Genomic DNA, 21,905 nt, shown 5'->3' on the forward strand with positions numbered 1-21,905 from the left:
TGCTAAGATCATCAGTTTCAAATGAGGCACACTATGAGTTTTGGCATCGAGCGAGATCATTGTGTCGAATCCAAATAGAATGTGATCTCTCAAAAATGAGATAGGTTATTGTAAGCCTCAACATGACTATCCTATAGCATTTGATGTTTCATCAATAGCCCCCATGAGATCTGAGTGATGACCCTCAAAAGATTGACCTCAAACTGCACTTAGACCACCTTAGAGACTCTTCGGTACAGGGTGGCCATGAATGATGGAGGCTCTCTATGGTTAGAACAAGGGTGTTACTAGGGTTCACCCATCAATATAGAGCTAATGGCGCAGATGATTCAATGCCAAGATCAGGGGTTTCAAAGTTATGATGTGATGCGCTTATGGACTGAAGCACATTGTGAGTTTTGGCATCGAGCGAGATCGTTGTGCTGAATCCAAATAGAATGTGATCTCTCAAAAATGACATAGGTTATTGTAGGCCTTAACATGACCATATTATAGCATTTAATGTTTTATTAATATCCACCACAAGCTCTAAGTTATGACCCTCAAAATATTGGCCTTGAAATGCACTTAGAGCACCTTGGAGACTCTTCGATACGAGGTGGCCACAAATGATGGAGGCTCTCTATGGCCGAAACAAGGGTGTCACTAAGGTTCACCCACCCATCTAGAGCTAATGGCACAAATGATTCGATGCCAAGATCAGCAGTTTCAAAGTTACACTATGATGCACCTATAAACTAAGGCACACTACAAGTTTTGGCATCGAGCAAGATCGTTGTGCCAAATCCAAATGGAATGTGATCTCTCAAAAATGAGATAGTTTATTTTAGGCCTTGGAATGATTGTCTTGTAGCATTCAACATTTCATCAATAGCCCCCACGAGATCGAAGTTACGACCCTCAGAAGATTGACCTCGAAACACAGTTAGGGCACCTTGGAGACTCTTCAGTACGGGGTGGCCGTGAATGATGGAAACTCTCTATGACTAGAACAAGAGTGTCACTAGGGTTAGTATTAAGTAAAAACATTTTTTTAACCTCTCTCAAGTTTCTGGCATTGGGTACAATGCAAGTTTGGTGTTAATATGTATTATAATCATCATTTTTTAGGTCCCTCCACATAAATTGTATTAAGTAAAATCATCTTTGTTTCTTACATTAAATCAACAAGTTTACATTTACAATATCTCAATTATTTCATCATTATAACATCAATACACAACTATCAAGAATTGTAGTGTCAAAGATAGAATAGATTTTTCTTCATTCTGCTCATTTAGTTTTTTTATCTTTATGCATGGCTACTCTTTATGATGTAACTACATTCCAATAACATAAAAAAATATTAGTAACTTATTTTATTAAATAAGATAATCATCAATTCACTGAATCATTATGAACAAAATAACATAAGAAGTAAATATACCTAGTCGAGTGTTCTAGTAGGGTCCTCTCTCTATTTTAGGGTCTCCAATAGGGCTTCATGATCAGCATTAATAATGCTTCAACAACTTCGCATTTATTGCTATAATAAGATACGAATATATGAGAATTATTTTGTGCTTTTGATAATCTTCAAATATAGGAATTCCATTCCTTTTAAGCATGTGTGTCCACAACCGTGTTCTAGCAACAACCACTAAACCAGTAGGTAATGTGAATCCATCATCATTTGTGATCAGTTGTGCAAGATTTTGTTTACCTCTTACACAACATGCTAACTAATAATCTAATTTCTCATCATTCTCCCATGGTACAACTAAAGCAAAGACATGTCCTGGTTGAAGAAGATCTGATAGATGGTTATGCTCAAGTGAACTTTCCATGTCATCATTTCTGGTAGAGGGTATGATAGACAATAGAATAAGATAATGCGGAGCCCATATGTCCACCCACTCACTCGACTCACAGTGATCCCAATCACACTAAAAATAACTAGGACAAAAGCAAGCTAGTTGTCAAGTCTAAATGGTCCATGTACTAGAATCAGAGCTCCAGAATGAATGCATTTTGATGAGTCTCCCACTGTAGCACAATCTAATCTATCACCTATGGACCCTTCCTCAACCAACCAAAATAACCTATGTACTACTAAATCAAGAGTCCTCCCTATGATAATATTAAACTACACCAATCAACAATGCTATGAGCATCAAGAAGCTTTGCTCCTGAAATCTTCAATTGCTCCTTAATTAGAGCTATCTTCACACATGCCCCTGCTCCATCATATTCCCCTTTCCCATGGTTGGACTCAGAAAAACTCCAAATATGAGGCACCTCCCTCTCAATGTGCATCCTACACAACCAATAAAACATGTAAGCATTCTTGAATTGACCTGTGTATTTATCTGATCAAATGATATGTCTATCCATAGCAATGTCATGCTCCTGTAAGAAATCAAAATAATTCTCAAAACAATGTTGCACAAACTCATGAGAGTGAGATCTATCATCACTCATATAAAAATTGTACTCTCTAATAATCTTCCAATTATCTTTTGCACTGTCAGTGACATGTGTATATGTTATGTGGACAAAAAATAGCAATCAAAATGGAGTTGTAATATTGAGATTGTGTCTCATTTTGAGGTTGCAATGTGTAGTCCTCAGCAAAGTCAATAATTGATACAATAGTGCCAATGGGAAAAGTATCCTTAGACATTCCAAATTATTGATCCAAATGCTGAGACTTGTGACTATGTCTTGTATACTTGTAGAAAAGATTTGTCTTGAAATCTAAAATAAAACTAGCCACACATCTAATTTCTTTTGCAACCAATTCACATCTAGATCCCTCAGCCCCACTCTTCAATGTGTATTTCAATGTTTCATATACCATTTTTTTTACTATTGTCTTCCCAAGATCTTTTTCATACCCCTCATGGAACATGTGTCAAACTTGGATAAGCCACCAAATTATGAACACTTCTCATTTAAGAAAGCATTTCTATAAAAGAAATAACCATCAACTCTATGACATAAAATTGATCTAACAAGTCTCTTGATGATTTTGGAAGCCCACTAGCACCACAATTCTCCAAAATTTCTTTACTATGCAAAGTAGAAAAGATGGAGCATAATAGTTCATGGTGCATAGAAAACTCGACATGATATTTGCAACAATATATATTTCAAATTTTAAGTGGCACACAATAAAATGGCTTCAAAGATTCAAAAGCCCTTTGTGATATATGCAATCTTGAATGAATCTCTCTAAATTCTTTGAACAACATAGTTTGACTTACCTCCAAATAATGTTTAGGATGTGGCGTGTAGTCTCTGATGTCAATCCTCAACTTTAACATGTCTTTAGCATTAGGTGATACTCTTGAGCTAGTGTGCTAAAACCGTGTAATTTCTTCCTTCACATCATCATATAGCTTCTTATCAAAACATGGAAGTCTCCCACCAAAAGCCCATGTTTCATTTTGAGGAGGATCATCAATTCTCTATTGTCTACTAAGTGCTCTTCTCAAAGTAGTACGATTTAGGTTCATGTCAATACAAGTTTGTCTCATATATCTACCCTTTCTCAGATGATGACTTACCAAAGAGGTTGTAATAACCCTTCAAGAAACTCTCTTATCCTTCTCGCTGCTATTTTTCCCAATGCCATTGAGAGCACTGAAAAGATTCTTCACAATAATGATATTTCTTTCCAATTTTTTATTGACATGAATCTTCAATTTAGAAAGCATAGGTCTCATCTTTTGCATCTTTAATAAGTGCATAAAAAGTTGACATTGCTCCACCACTGTCTTGTTGTCAAAAAACATCTTATATAGTCTTGAAGCCCATAACAGAATGGTTCTTTGCGATTTTTTCCCTTCCAAATTGGTAATAATCATTTCATCAATTTCAATTATCCATTTTGGTGTTCCAGAACCTTCATGTCGATTATAATTAGGAGATATGTAACCTTCCTGTGCATTGTCATTTTTGACATGGTTAATCATGCAATTGACATTATGAACTGGTAAAATTTCATTCTCTAAATTTTCAATCTCGACATTATCACTATCAATTGGTACATTTGTGTTCCCCAACTGTACATATTCATTATCTGACTCTATGATTTCACCTCCGATCAATACATTGTCAACTTAACTCACATTTAACATACCTTTTCTCTTCCTTCAGTGATTTACCTTGTCCCTTTCCCTATATGTTGCAATGTCTTCTTTCAATACCTTCCTTTTGCATTTAGCCTTTCGACGACTATTGCTCCCCATTCAAAAAATAATATCAGATACCTAATCATACATTACAAAACCTTTTTTGATCATATGGCCCCCAAGAAATCATTTTTCTCCAAATCCATGAAAATGGCCCCCAAAAAATGTGATTGTTGGGTCTACAGTGACAAAGAATATTTTGGAAAAAGTATATCAGTATTCTGGGTGGCCGATCCCAAATCGGATACCTGATATGATATCGGGTACCCGAAATGGATGCCCAAATTTTGGAGGGAAGTCAAAATTTGGCAAGTGTGGGCAATGTGAACAAATTTGTACATTATTATATATTAGTATTTTATTAAATATAATATTTGTATATAATTATTATTATGAATATTATTATTATTAAATATAATATAGTAATATATATGATTATTATGAGACTTTTTTTATTGATGAACGACCAAGGCCATAATATTTAATTATAATGAATAAGAAACAATAGCATTCCACTGTTCAAACAAGCACTGGTAGGAAAGAACGCGGAAGGAAAACCTCCAATCTAGCCCAGGGCCTTAATTCTTTATTATTATAAATTAAAAGTGGCATACCCCAGTCCAAATATCCAAATTACGATACAAGCAAAATAAAAAATGATGAACAATATGAAAATTACATTCCTTAATATTCTCAATCACCTCTTGATGAGGGATTAAAGCTTCTCTTATCAATCCAGAATATGAATATGATGTCCATGTCTAATCACTCCAATAAAACGTTAATAAACAAACATCATAATATCAAAACCATTAAGTTTCTAAATAAAGTAGGAAGAATCCTTTATGAGACGTTTAAAGAAGAATCTAAAAACAGAACTATCCTATCCTTCAAACATAAGCACAATCATAACCATAGAAGTAAAGATATTTGGCTAACCAAATATTCTTATGAAAAAATGACAGCCATGCCCAGAATATGATTATTATTATTATGATGATTTTTACTATTATTATTATTCAATATAATATAGTAATATATATAATATAGTAATATATATGTATGTATATATATCTATATATATATATATATATATATATATGTATATATATCTATACATATATATATATATATATATATATATATATATATATATGTATATATATCTATACATATATATATATATATGTGTGTGTGTATATATTTATATACATACATACATATATATATATATGTATGTATATATGTATATATATACATATATATATATATATATATATATATATATATATATATATATATATATATACATATATACATACATATATATATATATGTATGTATATATATATGTATGTATATATATATATATATATATATATTACTAATGATTATTATTATTATGACCTATAAATATAATATATTAATATATATGCTTATTATTATATTTAATAGGATATTATATATGATTATTATATTATATTCTTATGATTTTTACTATTATTATTAAATATAATGTAGTAATATATATTATTATCATGACAACATATGTCCCTAGGGGCCCTAAGACCCCTAGGGACCTATTTGGTTGGTTCGAATGCGTTATCAATACATTTCATGAGAATGCATTCGAACCAACCAAATAGGTCCCTATGGGTCTTAGGGCCCCTAGGGACCTATTTGGTTGGTTTGAATGCGTTGTCATGAAATGTTTCGACACATTTCATGAGAACGCATTCGAACCAACCCAATAGGTCCCTAGGGGTCTTAGGGCCCCTAGGGACTTGTCATGAAATGCGTCGAAAGGGGTCATAGGTTTCATGACGTCGAAAGGGGTCATAGGATAACCTATGACCCCTTTCAATGCATTTCATGACAACATATGTCCCTAGGACCCCTAGGACCCCTAGGGACCTATTTGGTTGGTTCAAATGCATCGAAAGGGGTCATAGGATAACCTATGACCCCTTTCGACACATTTCATGACAACATATGTCCCTAGGGGCCCTGTCATGAAATGCGTCAAAAGGGCCCCTAGGGACATATGTTGTCATGAAATGTGCCATAAGAGGTCATAGATTATCCTACGACCTTTCAATGCATTTCATGACAACATATGTCCCTAGGGTCCCTAGGACCCCTAGGGACCTATTTGGTTGGTTCGAATGCATCAAACCTATGACCCCTTTTGGTGCATTTCATGACAACATATGTCCCTAGGGGCCCTAGGACCCATAGGGACCTATTTGGTTGGTTTGAATGCCTCCCAAGGGGTCATAACCTTTTTAACGCATTTCATGACAACATGTGTCCCTAGGGGCTCTAGGACCCCTAGGGACCTATTTGGTTGGTTTGAATGCATCAAAAGGGGTCATAGGATAACCTATGACCCCTTTCAATGCATTTCATGACAACATATGTCTCTAGGGGCCCTAGGACCCCTAGGGACCTATTTGGTTGGTTCTAATGCGTCAAAAGGGGTCATATGATAACCTATGACACCTTTCGACGCATTTCATGATAACATATGTCCCTAGGGGCTCTAGGACCACTTGGGACCTATTTGGTTGGTTTGAATGTGTTGAAAAATTTCGATGCATTTCATGACAATATATGTCCCTAGGGGTCGTAGGACCCCTAGGGACCTATTTGGTTGGTTTGAATGCATCAAAAGGGGTCATAGGTTATTTTGACACATTTCATGACAATATTATTTTTAATAATAATATAATACTGTATATTTTAATATAGTAATAATATATTACTAGATTATATAACAATAATAATCATATATATTACTATATTATATTTAGTTATAATAGTAATCATATTTATTACTATATTATATTTAATAATAATAATAATCATAATAATCATAATCATGTATAATAATAATAGTTAATAATAATAATGCCCACACTTCCCAAATTTGGTTGGTCTAGGACCCCTAGGGACCTATTTGGTTGGTTTGAATGCATTTCATGACAACATATGTCTCTAGGGGCCCTAGGACCCCTAGGGACCTATTTGGTTGGTTCTAATGCGTCAAAAGGGGTCATATGATAACCTATGACACCTTTCAACGCATTTCATGATAACATATGTCCCTAGGGGCTCTAGGACCACTTGGGACCTATTTGGTTGGTTTGAATGTGTTGAAAGGTTTCGATGCATTTCATGACAATATATGTCCCTAGGGGTCGTAGGACCCCTAAGGACCTATTTGGTTGGTTTGAATGCATCAAAAGGGGTCATAGGTTATTTTGACACATTTCATGACAATATTATTTTTAATAATAATATAATACTGTATATTTTAATATAATAATAATATATTACTAGATTATATAACAATAATAATCATATATATTACTATATTATATTTAGTTATAATAGTAATCATATTTATTACTATATTATATTTAATAATAATAATAATCATAATAATCATAATCATATATAATAATAATAGTTAATAATAATAATGCCCACACTTCCCAAATTTGGTTGGTCTAGGACCCCTAGGGACCTATTTGGTTGGTTTGAATGCATTTCATGACAACATATGTCTCTAGGGGCCCTAGGACCCCTAGGGACCTATTTGGTTGGTTCTAATGCGTCAAAAGGGGTCATATGATAACCTATGACACCTTTCGACGCATTTCATGATAACATATGTTCCTAGGGGCTCTAGGACCACTTGGGACCTATTTGGTTGGTTTGAATGTGTTGAAAGGTTTCGATGCATTTCATGACAATATATGTCCCTAGGGGTCGTAGGACCCCTAGGGACCTATTTGGTTGGTTTGAATGCATCAAAAGGGGTCATAGGTTATTTTGACACATTTCATGACAATATTATTTTTAATAATAATATAATACTGTATATTTTAATATAATAATAATATATTACTAGATTATATAACAATAATAATCATATATATTACTATATTATATTTAGTTATAATAGTAATCATATTTATTACTATATTATATTTAATAATAATAATAATCATAATAATCATAATCATATATAATAATAATAGTTAATAATAATAATGCCCACACTTCCCAAATTTTGGTTTCCCTCCAAAATTTCCAAAATTTGGGTTGGGCTATGAATATTTGAAAGAATTTTGGCCACCACTTTTCGGGTACCCGATTTCATATTGGGTACCCGACTAGGCTTGGTATTTACCAGACCTGTTTGGTCAACTCAAAAGATGTGTTTGAGAAAGGTTTCACTGACATTTAGACTTCGAGTAGCCATCTGACAATATTATTTTCATCAAAATTCAAAGAAACAAAAAGGCTTTTTTTATAACACTCTCACGATTCCATCGATATAATTGTTGTCAAATTTTGAGTTCGATAAGTATTTATTAGTTAAATTTTAATGAAGATGTTTATAAAGTGTTGATTGACATATTGATTGAAAAATAGTTATAACTTTCAAATGGTATAACATTTTTGAAATCCAAAAGTTGCATCACATTCTATGCTTTGCCTAGTATAAGGTGTTGGAATGTTCAAATGGGAAGAGTACTTCTGAGAGGGGCGGAGTGAATAAGAAGTATCACACTTTTAACCTTTTCCAACCCTTTAAGCATAAAACTGAAAAGTAAACTGCATGCATGCAAATATATAAATGAACATAAAGTAAACACATGCAGTAACACATAACACCAGAATTGGTAACCCAGAAACCCTCTAGGAATAAGAAGGTAAAATTGGGGTGGGGATGATACCCACAAAAATTACTGTAGCAATAAATGTTTGACCACTTCTGATGTTCTGCCCTGTGAAAGGCCTGCCCTGTTAAAGGCTTTACACTGTATTAATAGTGACCTAATTAGAGGATTTACAAACACTCAACATGAAGTGTCACCTTGTTAAAGGATTTAAAATAGGTTGTTAAACACACCTAATACATAGGATTTTCAATCACCTTCTTCAAAGGTTCTCCTACCTAGCTATTAAGCTAACCTATCAATATAGGATTTCCAACTTCAATACAATGGCAAGAAAGTATTAGAACAATAAACCTGACAGTATGCAAACTCTAATTGCTGAATTCAAGCACTTGATTTTCTCTCTGATCTTGATCCTCTAAGATCTGATATCTGATCGTGTCTCTTGTCCCTTGTACTGTTTTGATCATCTAGATATAAAATTGCTACTCTATACCTCTAATTTTTTCCTTCTTCACATTGAAATTTTGCTATAATCTCCCCATACACTATTCTCATCCACATATGCAATGGGTTTTCGACCTCCTTTAAAAGATTGTGAAGACTTAGGGTTAGGTATGGATCTATGATCCATATTGAATATCAAAATTTTACTCATACCTTACATTTTTCTCATTGGTTGCATGCCTTCTCCATTTTTCTAATTGGCTACATGCAGATCATAAGGAATGTAAATGATTCATCCTTATCCTTTTTCCTTTTCAAAATCTCTCTATGTCGACTCCAAAAATAGTTTACATTTGAGTTTGTGAGGGCACAAACTCATATGTTGATTTTGTGTTACTCGACACATACTGGACTATTGGTGCTTGACACATATACTATCCTAGATTGCTCAGCACTTATTACACTCTGTCTTGCTTGGCACATATATGATTCTGACTCACTCGGCATATGAAGCATTTTGACTTGCTCAACATTAACTGTGACTTGACACCTATATACTGCTCGACCCCTGAAGTGACTCGGTACCTGTTGAAATACTAGCTCGACACACACTGTGGCTCGGCATACATAGTGTACTCGGCTTCAATACAAAAAGTGATTAAGTGTGTTGACACTCAAATGTCAAAGCTATTTAAGACCAACAATCTCCCCCTTTGACATGAGTGTCAAAAACACTTAACTAGACATTTATTCATTTGTCCTTACGAGTACCTTATCCACAAAATTTCAAAAATATTGTTCAAAAATATTGTGCCTTGTCATTCTTGCAACCAAAATTATGTGCTAACTATGTTTGATACTTTTTGTCTTCTGTCCTATCCCTGAATTATGTACCTGTGTCTCTGTATTTGATCTATCAGAGCTTATGGAACTGTATCTGTATTTTGCATCAGAGCTATTTACTATACAATTGCTAGAATTTTGTATTGCCAAAATTTTGTATCTATATATTGCCAAAATTTTGTATCTCCCTCTTTGATATATCTTCCTTACTATTATTTCTCCCCCTATCTTATTATCTCCCCCTTTCTCTATTATTATTTCTCCACCTTTTTTGACACTTATGTCAAAGGACTCTAAGGAGTAATACCAATACTTAGCCAAAAAATTACTATTTACCTCCATTATTGTTTTCAGAGTTGCATCCTAATTCTCCAAAGCTATGTCAAGTGACTTGTGCTGGATGGCAGTCTCTGCAGCAAGGTGTACAAGTCCATCAAGGGTAGACAGATTTGGTTCTTTCTTTAAAACTGTTTCAGCATGAACTTGTTCCTTGTGGAGGACTTCTAAATGAGGGGTTATGGAGGATTGGATTTGCATCAATTTTGCCTTAATATTGGCCTCCTCTACTGTTAGTACAGCTAACCCCCTTTGAGTGTGAAGTGATTGTGCAAAATGCTTCTCACTTTGAGCTGGATCTCTAGGTAATTGCATGCTAGAGATTTTCAAATTTCTTTACAAGCTCATTATTCTTTGATTAGTTTCTTGTGTGAAATTTGAAAAGTCACACAACTTCCTATACAATGAAAAAATGTTTTCAAGGATAATTTTGGCCTTATCTATTGTCTTGGCCAACTCTATTTGTTCAAGTGCAATGCCACTTGATATCTTCTCATTCACCTTTCCTTGAAATTTTCTTTCTGACCATTCCATGAGTTTAACATTGGTGTCTTGGTCTTCATTTGTCACCTGGTCAACTATGTCTGATAGTTGCTGAATTATTGGCTTGGCTTCATTTGGTGACTGCAAGTTGAAGGCATCCATGAAGATGTCCTTGGTGTCATGAAGCACTTGCTTATGTTGAAACTCTTTCCTCAATATTTCCTACCTCATCTTTCTATCCAATACATTTTGCATTTCAGTAATTTGTGCTATTGTGATAGTTTTGGAATCATAAAAGGGTATCACAATCTCTTCATCTAGTTCAGTGTCTCCATAGTGAAGTATCCTAGCCACTCTTGTTGAACTCGAGCCTGGAGTTGAAAATTGCAAGGGGATAGCATTAGTGCTCAACTTTTGAATGGTCTTTGTAGGAGTGTCAATCTTTGGTAGTTCTACCAATGTCTAAATGGTGGCTTGCTCCTTTTCTTTTGTTGTATCCTCTTTTTCATCTAACTTCTCTTGCTCTGCACTCGAAATCTAATCATTATCACTTGTTGCACTTGGTGGAGGTGGTGGTGGAAGCATCAAAACTTTAGTTCAAGTAGTAGTGTATGTAAAAGGTTGTTCCTTTGGCTTCACCTTTTCTCTTTGTGGTGCTGCTACTACTCTTTGTAGTTCATCTACACTCACCAATACAGGGCTTGTACACAACTGTGCTTGTAGAGTAGATTGGTGAAGGATCTTTGAGAGATCCTTTGCAGTAAGTGTATTGATGTTCTGAGCTGTCTTGTCAGTAACATCCTTTATGATTACTATTTCTGTAAGTGTAGTGGTTGTGTGAGGAGGGCTGGGAGGTGGCAATTGTGTGTCTTGCACACTCTATTCTTCTTCTTTTTGTTGGTAAGTTGTTTCCATAGTTTCTTCTCCCTTAGTTGATTCCTCTTCTTCTTTCTTCTTATTCTCTTCTTCTCCTTTCTCTTCCTCACCTTTCTTTTCTTCTTCTATTTCCTTTGCCTTTGCCTCTCCTTTCTGCTCTTCTGCCTTCTTTTCCTTTATCTTCTGTTTGGCACTAGTTTCTACCTTATTTGCTTCCTCTACTTTATCATCAGTAATTTTGTATATTGTTTTCCATATCTATGTGGATTTATTTACAACATCTTCATTCTTTATTTTGAAGAATGCAAAAGGCTCTATACTTGGGTGCAAATTTCCCACTACGTTTCTTGTTTGCCTAGGTTATTTGAGCCTTTATCAAATTAGGTTTCACTTGAGCTAGGGTAGATTCTCTGATCTCCCTCTCCATATTTAGATAATAATTCCACTTATTCTCAATTATTTCATAAAGTTCCATGGGCATAGTATTATCAAGCTTTAGAGGTGTGTTTTAAAATTTTTCCATCATGGCATACATAGATTCCTCTATTTTATTATGCTCTTCCCTACTGAGCTTATTGAAATTTAGAGACTTTAAATCATTCAAATCTGCATTTTTAATCGTATTACACAGTTTATCAATTGCAGATTTGGAAGGATGGATTACCACTTTAAACTGACTGATGTCCTCAGATTCTATCCTCTCTTCATCATCTATATCTGGTTGAGCCACATACCTTCTTCTTTTCTTGGGCTCTTGAGTAGCTTGTACAGTGGATTTCTTCTTTTCCTTTGATGCCTCTTTAGCCTTTTGGGTAGATTCCCTTTAGTGGCCCTTGTTGTTGTTGGCTTAGCTGGAGCTGGCTTGGTTTGAGCTTGTTTGGTGACCTTTTTGGGCTTGGGCTGAGTTGTAGGCTGAGTTTTAGCCTTTCTCTTCTTCTACTTGGTAGCTGTAGGTGCTTCCTTAGCTTCTTCTCCCTCGTTACCTTCCTCTATGTCTTCCCCTTGGCCTTGTGTCATCTCTTCTGGCTCTTGCCCTTGCTCTTCTTCTTCCTCACTATCTCCTTCTACTTCTTCTTCTCCTACTTCTCCTTCATTGTTTGCCCCAAATGTCTTCTTTATTTTTCTTACCATTTTATCCTTCTTCTTGATAACTAAAGAAGTTTTCAACTCAGTCTCAACTTTGGACTTAACAACATCATATGTTCCAAAGTGAGGAGCATTCTTGTATATCTCTTATGCTAGCAATGCTATGATTGATGTTGAGGCTTCATCTATATCAAGCTCATATCCCAATGGCATTAGCCATCTTACTCTTGGTATTGCTTCTTGAATATAGGTATAATCAATGTCAACCAAGAAACATATGTCATTAACATGTTTCTCTACCAGTGAAACTGGCATTCTCATTCTTTGCTTCATAGACTTCTTAAAGTCTTCAAAGTAGCTAGTCATCTGAGCCTCAAAATTGTCTCCCATCTGATCAATGAACTCATTGATCTGTGTTACTATAGACTTGTTAGAATTCTAGTTCACCTTCTGAATTGAAGGAAATTCTTCCATCACATAAAAGAATATGCACATAAGAACTGAACCAAATTTTCATTGTGCACCCTTTGATCTCCTTAGAGCTCCTAGGTTCTCATTAATTTGTTGCAACATGAATTCTGCTAGATCATAGGTATGATCTTTCTTCACCAACTTATAAGCCACATCAACAACTATGCAAGGTACGCTGTTTAGTCTGCTGGATTGATAGAATTTATGTGAAATTATCCTCACAAAAAAGTCAAGTAGGGGTTCAGTCATAGTGTTAATAGTCATTCCCCTATTGTTCCATTTTGCACTAGTATTCCTCTCAATTACCTCCTTTCTGTCACTTCTTAAAGGCTTTGGTCGATCTAGGGTTGGGAGACCAGCAACCCTATACACTATCCTCTTAGCAATCTTGATAGGTCCTGTCTCTAGCCACAAACATCCATCATGAATTCGGCTCAAAATAATGCAAATCCATTCAGTTTTAAACACTGTATGAAAAACTAGGGTTTTGGTCAAACCCTTCTTCTCAGCAATCTGAAACTCGTCCTTCAATATCTCGTTGTCACATAGCTTATCATAGGCATGGAAAATTTCTAGGTCACCTATGGCACAAATTTTTTAGTTGTAGCACTTTCTCACATCTTGAACCATGACAACCTTGGGTGGAATGACAGATAACACACCAGTTGGGTCATTTCTACGGGAAACTTTAGGTATTGGCCTAAATTCAGGTTGTTTAACTTCATTGCTAACTAGTTGAATCTCATGACTCTCTTTTGCCTTGGGGTTTCTTGAGCTAGAAGCCATTTGACTGAACTAGGGTTTCAAATGTATTAAAAATTGTAACTCTGCATAGCTCAGCACTTGATAAATACCTTTAAATCGATGAGTTTGTGCTAAACTACTGTTGGAATCCGTACAAATGGCTATTAGGTTGTTTCTTGATCGCTTCTTCACTCTTCTCATCTTTGCTTTGCATTTGAATGGCGTAAACATGAATAAAATTTTGACCTTATACCTGTCAAAGACCTAGCATTATATGCTTCGTGCATACAGCTGTAAACTAGGCACTTGAAGGATTCAACATGACTCAGCTCCCATTGTATTTCATTTACTCGGCCTCCACTAGACTTCTACTTCACTCAGCTTCAACTATCAGCTCAAAAGCTATTAGAAACTTGGCATCCATTGGTGCTTTACTCAGCATCTAAGAGTAACTCGACAACTTCTTCAAAATTTTGCTTGATATCTTTTCTTATGCTGATTTCTTCCTTACAGTAATCCTTTGTTCTATGGAACTGATGTATGATTTAACTTGGTATATCAGTCCCATACATCTATTTTTCTTAGTTGTATGAAGTGTGATTACTTGACCTTTTGGGTGAAGTGATCTCTCCTTTCTTCTTCCAAGTCTTGTTCATTTGTCCTCTTATTTGTTCAACATCAACCTTCACTTTTCCTTTGTTGACATCTGTCTTGTGTGCTTTTGACTTTGTTGAGCAATTCCTGTTGATATGACCACTCTCTAAGCAATTGAAACATTTAGTTTGGCTTAGCCATCTGCTGTAACTCCCCTTAAAATGTGTTCTTATGCAATTCTTAGGGATGTGTCCTTACTCTTGACAATAGTGACACCTATACTTGGTGTTGTAATCCTAGTTGTAGTGATGACCATGGTTATTTCCTCTTGCATGTTGATTAGGTGTCCACATAGGCTTTGATCTGCATTCAATTGCTCTATGTCCATACTTTTTGCAGTTGTAGCAGTGGCCTTCAAATATTGGTGTGCTCATAGTCTTGGTTCTAAATTCATGTTCTTGATGTCCTTGTTTTTTGCACTTATGACAGAAGCTTGCATTTGTAGGCTTATCATGCTGATGACTATTCTTGCTCCTGCACACATTAGAGGTATGTCCCTTTTTACCATAGAAATGACAAGTAGGCTTAATGTTCTTACCTTTGTTACTCCTTTCTTCTGTAGTCTTGGATGATTCTCCTTGTTCAGTGTTGGTGTAGCCAAGTCTTGAAGTATCATTATTAGCCCTTGGTGATTTCAGCAGTTGCTCAAAATACTTAATAGCCTCATTGGTTTTGTTGTAGCTTTTTGCTATCTCCTTTTGTCTCTTTAATTAATTCTACAATTGTTCATTTTGCATCTTCAAAGTGGAGATCTCAATGCCCTTCATGTTTAGCTCATGATGATAATTCATCATCTAGCTTAAGGTGTCTAGCTGCATGTTTGAGATCTTTTCAAATGCAATTGTCTTCTCCTCCAGTCTATTTGTGAGATTTCTCTTGTCATCTTCTATCATGGCCTTATCTTCAATAGCTCTTTTCTTTTATTTAGTCACTTCACAAAGTATTATGGCTTGTGATTCTTGTTCAAGCTTGAGTAATATAATTTCTTCAGCTTGTGCTCTGTTTTTATCCATCCATTCTGCTATTGCTACATCAAATTCCTTTGAGTCTCCATTAGAAAACACTTGTGTGGTATCAATCACCTTGTAGTGTATGTCATTTTTAGCTATGGCTATCTCCTTCCTTCTTTTTAGGGACTTTCTCAATTCTTCTTTGGCTTCTTCTACTTTGTGTAGAGCTAGATGCACATCAATCACCTAATTGTCTATGATCTTCCCAAGTTTGAAGACTTCCATCCTCAGACCTTTTCTCGAAGCTGTTAGGCTTCTCCTTGTGAGAACCTATGCTCTGATTCCAATTCTTGGAATGTTCAAAATGGGAAGAGTACTTCTAAGAGGGGGGGGGGGGGGGAGGTGAATCAAAAGTATCACACTTTTAACCTATTTCAACCCTTTAAGCATAAAACTAAAAAGTAAACTGCATGCATGCAAATATATAAATGAACATAAAGTAAACACATGCAATAACACATAACACCAGAATTGGTAACCCAAAAACTCTCCAGGAATAAGAAGGTAAAACTAGGGTGGGGATGATATCTAAATGTTTGACCACTTCTGATGGTTTGCCCTGTGAAAGGCCTGCCCTGTTAAAGGCTTTACACTATATCAATGACTTGATTAGAGGATTTACAAACACTTTACATGAAGTTTCACCCTATTAAAGGATTTACAATAGGCTATTAAACCCACCTAATACATAGGATTTTCAATCACCTTCTTCAAAGGTTCTCCTACCTAGCTATTAAGCTAATCTATCAATATAGGATTTTCAACTTCTAATACAATGGCAAGAAAGTATTAGAACAATAAACCTGATAGTATGCAAACTCTAATTGCTGAAATCAAGCACTTGGTCTACTCTCTCTGATCTTGATCCTCTAAGAGCTGATATCTGATTGTGTCTCTTGTCCCTTGTGTTGTTCTTGATAAAAAGGATATAAAATTGTTGCTATGTACCTCTAAGTTTTTCCTTCTTCACACTAAAATTTTGCTATAATCTCCCCATACACTATTCTCATCCACATATGCAATGGGTTTTTGACCTCCTTTTAAAGATTGTGAAGACTTAGGGTTCGGTATGGATCTACGATCCATATTGAATCTCAAATTCTTGCTCATACCTTACATTTTTCTCATTGGTTGCATGCCTTCTCCATTTTTCTAATTGGCTGCATGCAGATCACATAGGAAATGTAAATGATTTGTTCTTATCCTTTTCCCTTTTAGAAATCTCTCTATGTCGGCTCTAAAAATGGTTTACATCTGAGTTTGTGAGGGCACAAACTCATATGCTAATTTTGTGTTACTCAACACATACTGGACTACTGGTGCTCGACACATATACTATCTTGGATTGCTCGACACTTATTACACTTTGTCTTGCTTGGCACATATATGATTCTGACTCACTCAGCATATGAAGCATTCTAACTTGCTCGGCATCAACTGTTACTCAGCAGCTATATACTGCTCGGCACCTGTTGAAATACTAGCTTGGCAGACATTGTGGCTCAACATACATAGTGTACTCGGCTTCAATAAAAAAAAGTGATTAAGTGTGTTAACACTAAAATGCCAAAACTATTTAAGATCAACATAAAGAAAAAAAATTGGTAAAGTTTTCAATTAGTTAAGGTGGTCAGACACGAGAGTTTTTTTATTATGGAAAAGTTATAGTAGAAAATTCATATTTAATTATTTATTTGGAATAAAAATACCCAAAAATATGTGTCACATCTGGCCATGAGTCTACAACTTTTTATCTATAATTATACTATAAAATATTATCATTTGATTTTGATTAAGGTGGTTAGACATACGCCTACTTTTTATGTTCGCCCTCAAATTTTTGTAGTACTACATTAAAATCCAAAATTTTGACAAGTCAAATTATTATTTTCTCTAGATAAGGCCTAGTAGTTTAGAAATTACATTCAATTTTCTACAAATTCTTTTCATACAAATTTTTGATATAAATCCCATAACTACTTTAAAATTATGTGTCAAGTTAACATAACCCTAATTTGTTGGTTTTTCATTGCCACTTAAGGCCATAGTTTGGTTGACCATGATCCTGCACATACCCTAGTTTTACTTTACTTCAAGATGTATAGCTATTTTTAGTAGTACTTTGATGAATCATTTATTAGGAAACCTCATGAGATGTCTAGTAGTGAAGGTATGAATTTGATGAACTTATGGTCCATTGTGATCCTATTCCTCCATCATCTTCCCCTATATCTCTTCAAACCAACTTTTGTGACAAGCTTCTTTCATAGCTCTCTTTGTGTGAAATTGTTTGCAATATTGAACCCACTAATATAATTCTATTTTATAAGCCTCTCATATTGTTTAAAGGGAAACCTTACTATACTATAATATAATATTACTATATATATAATAATAATAATAATCATAGTAATCATAATCATATATAATAATAATAGTTAATAATAATAATGCCCACACTTCCCAAATTTTGGTTTCCCTCCAAAATTTGGGTGTTTTCCCTCCAAAATTTCCAAAATTTGGGTTGGGCTATGAATATTTGAAAGAATTTTGGCCGCCACTTTTTGGGTACCCGATTTCATATTGGGTACCCAACTAGGCTTGGTATTTACCAGACCTGTTTGGTCAACTCAAAAAATGTGTTTGAGAAAGGTTTCACTAACATTCAGACTTCGAGTAGCCATTTGACAATATTATTTTCATCAAAATTCAAGGAAACGAAAAGGGTTTTTTTATAACACTCAAGATTCCATCGATATAATTGTTATCAAATTCTAAGTTTGATAAGTATTTATTAGTTAAATTTTAATGAAGATGTTTGTAAAGTGTTGATTGACATACTGATTGAAAAATAGTTATAACTTTCAAATGGTATAACATTTTTGAAATCCAAAAGTTGTGTCACATTCTATGCTTTGCCTAGTATAAGGAAAAAAATAAAAATTGGTAAAGTTTTCAATTAGTTAAGGTGGTTAGACACGAGAGTTTTTTTATTCTAGAAAAGTTATAGTAGAAAATTCATATTTAATTATTTATTTGTAATAAAAATACTCAAAAATATGCGTCACATCTGGCCATGAGTCTACTGCTTTTTATCTATAATTATATTAAAAAATATTATCATTTGATTTTGATTAAGGTGGTTAGACATATGCCTACTTTTTATGTTTGTCCTCAAATTTTTGTAGTACTACATTAAAATCCAAATTTTTGACAAGTCAAATTATTTTTTCTCTAGATAAGGCCTAGTAGTTTAGAAATTACATTCAATTTCCTATAGATTCTTTTCATACAAATTTTTGATATAAATCTCATAAATACTTTAAAATTATGTGTCAAGTTAACATAACCCTGATTTGTTGGTTTTCATTGCCACTTAAGGCCATAGTTTAGTTGACCATGATCCTACACATACCCTAGTTTTACTTTACTTCAACATGTATAACTATTTTCAGTAGTACTTTGATGACTCATTCATTAAGAAACCTCATGAGATGTCTAGTAGTGAAGGTTTGAATTTGATGAACTTATGGTCCATCGTGATCCTATTCCTCCATCATCTTCCCCTATATCTCTTCAAACCAACTTTTATGACAAGCTTCTTTCATAGCTCTCTTTGTGTGAAATTGTTTGAATATTGAATCCACTAATATAATTCTATTTTATAAGCCTCTCATAATCCTCAAAAGATGGCCTCCTCAATGAACCAATCGACCTCTTGTCACTCTTAAATATTGTCCTCAAAATGATAAACCTCTCATATTGTTTAAAGGGAAACCTTACTATACTACAATAGTGCATACTTATCAGACATAGAATAATCCTTAAGCTACTATTCTGGTTGTTCCCACTTCTTTAAACCCCTTCTCAACCTGTACTTCCTCAAGAATCATGTTTTCCTAGTTCCCTAGGGACAAAGTATGATTTAGCTAAGTAGTTGTGTGATTTCAAACCTTTCTTACTTATCATGAAGATTTAAAAAAGGCTTTATCCACTCTTATCATTCTTCCTAATCAAGAAAACACCAATTATTTCTTAATGTGTATGCATATTGTACTTACTCCACAAATCATCTACCCAAGAGGATTTACCTCTCAAAGAGGTGGAAAACCAATAGGAAGCTCTTATAGTCATTGTTCTTATTAATGGAAATCTCATTTGAAAAAAACTTTAATTGCTAATGGATCTAGTTTGGACAAATAATGCATGTGTTAGGAATAAGGTGTCTCAACCTTGGATAATTCCTATTCTTATTATTTGTTTTGTAAAATTTATTTCTTGCAAATAATGTTGATGTGTCGACATCTTGAATTGTGTATAAGGAGATCATGACTAAAACGGTTATGACGGATTCCTATGACACGTAAGAGCTATGTTAGGAAGATTCAATGACAGGTGAAGACATGTGACAACTAAGATATTTGAGTACTGTACACTCTACCCCAATAGCCGAATTTTTTTTTGGGGTTCCTATTTTCTCAGAGAATGGTAAAACCCTAATATGGTTTACCTTAGGGAGTAGCCCTAAAGTGAAGTGCATGTTATAAGCATTTTTAGGGTTGCAAAGAGATACGATGCGAAAAAGGTGTATTGTTGGTACTACAAGTAGCTACTGGAGTCTTTTGTTGTTGATGTTGAACTTGCATTGCAAGTGTATTGTAACCTTGTGTTGAAGATAATTCATTGTACAGGTTCTGAAGGGGTGGGGTTGTTTTACTGAAAGGTTTTTCCCCACCGGAAAATCCTTGTGTTATGTGTTCCTTTCTCTATCTATTTTCTGTATGCATGGTTGGCTGCAATATTGTTGTTTACATGACATTGAATCTGTAAGTGAAGAAGATTTTAATAGGATTTGCATCATACTTTCCTTATGAGATTAGTGTAGGAAGCTGTTTCCACACCTGAGTTTCCTTACATCATGTAGTTTGGATATGCTTAAGGCTATTAGGGAGAATATGACTACCCTTCAACCTACTAATATTCTTATTTGTAGCTTCGATAATATCACTGAGAAAACTTTGGGAATCATAACTTTTTCTATCAAAGTTTGTTTGGTTATCCTAGATACTCCTATCCATGTGATGCTTGGACCTTTTAGTTACAACCTTATTTTAGGAAGACCTTGGTTGCACAACATGCATGCTATTCCCTCAACACTTCATCGCAAAGTCAAATATATCTATAATGATGTGATGTATACCCTCCATGCATATGACAAACCTAAGAGTTTTCTAAACACCAAATCTGCTAAGACTTCTCAACCCAGTGAAGAAAAATAAGCACCTAAACTTGATGTTAGAACCCAATCGATTAAAGAAATTTCTTCTTCCTCTCTTTTTAAAGATGATTGGGGTACTTCGGACTTCACTCCTACTTTCATCCAGAGAATATTTTTTGACCTCGTATTTATGAAACCTAAAACTAATACCAAGATTGAAACCTTCATCTCCATTCCTCTCTCAGGAGATTTGAGTAATAATTGTGTCACCACCTCATCTAATGAAACCATTAAACTATTAAACATGATTGTTATGACAATGAACTATGAAGATCCTGTAAATTTTTTAGACATGGCTTATCATTAGAGTTTTGGGTATCACATGCTTGCTAAACATGGATTTAGTAGTTAGGGTTGTGAATTTGTTTACCAATGGATTCATGTTCCCTTAACAAATAATGGTTGTGAACATACTTATGGCTTGGTATTTAATCCTTATAAGAAACATGTGCTCTTTTCGAATGTTGATCATATTTGTCATGGATCTCCTAAGTTATTGAATCCACATCTTACCACGATAGATAAAATACATTCTTTGGATGATACTATATTTGAGTTCTTAGGAGTATATTATGATCTTCCCTCTTTCCATCATAACAAAAGAAATTTGTTTTGTTTGAACACTAGCATATTTTGGAGAGAAAGTCAATCCCAAACATTTTTCTAATCTTCCTACACCCTCATAAGACACATAGAAAAAAATTATTTTAATCATCGATACTTTTGATGTGCAAATGAACATCAATGACCCTGAAAAGGTTATTAAATTTGGGAAGTATCTAAATGAATATGAATGTAAAAAACTTACTAA

The 21,905-nt window shown here is 34.4% G+C and overlaps 1 pseudogene; it reads left to right on the plus strand.

Moving 5' to 3' along the window:
• Nucleotides 1-315: 315 nt before the first annotated feature.
• The window catches only part of LOC149555438 (uncharacterized), a 29,218-nt pseudogene continuing 7,628 nt past the window's right edge, over nucleotides 316-21,905 (plus strand).

The sequence above is a fragment of the Cupressus sempervirens genome, chromosome 5 (genome assembly GCF_028749045.1).
Source record: "Cupressus sempervirens isolate cs-2001-9-10 chromosome 5, ASM2874904v1, whole genome shotgun sequence".
Taxonomy (NCBI): domain Eukaryota; kingdom Viridiplantae; phylum Streptophyta; class Pinopsida; order Cupressales; family Cupressaceae; genus Cupressus; species Cupressus sempervirens.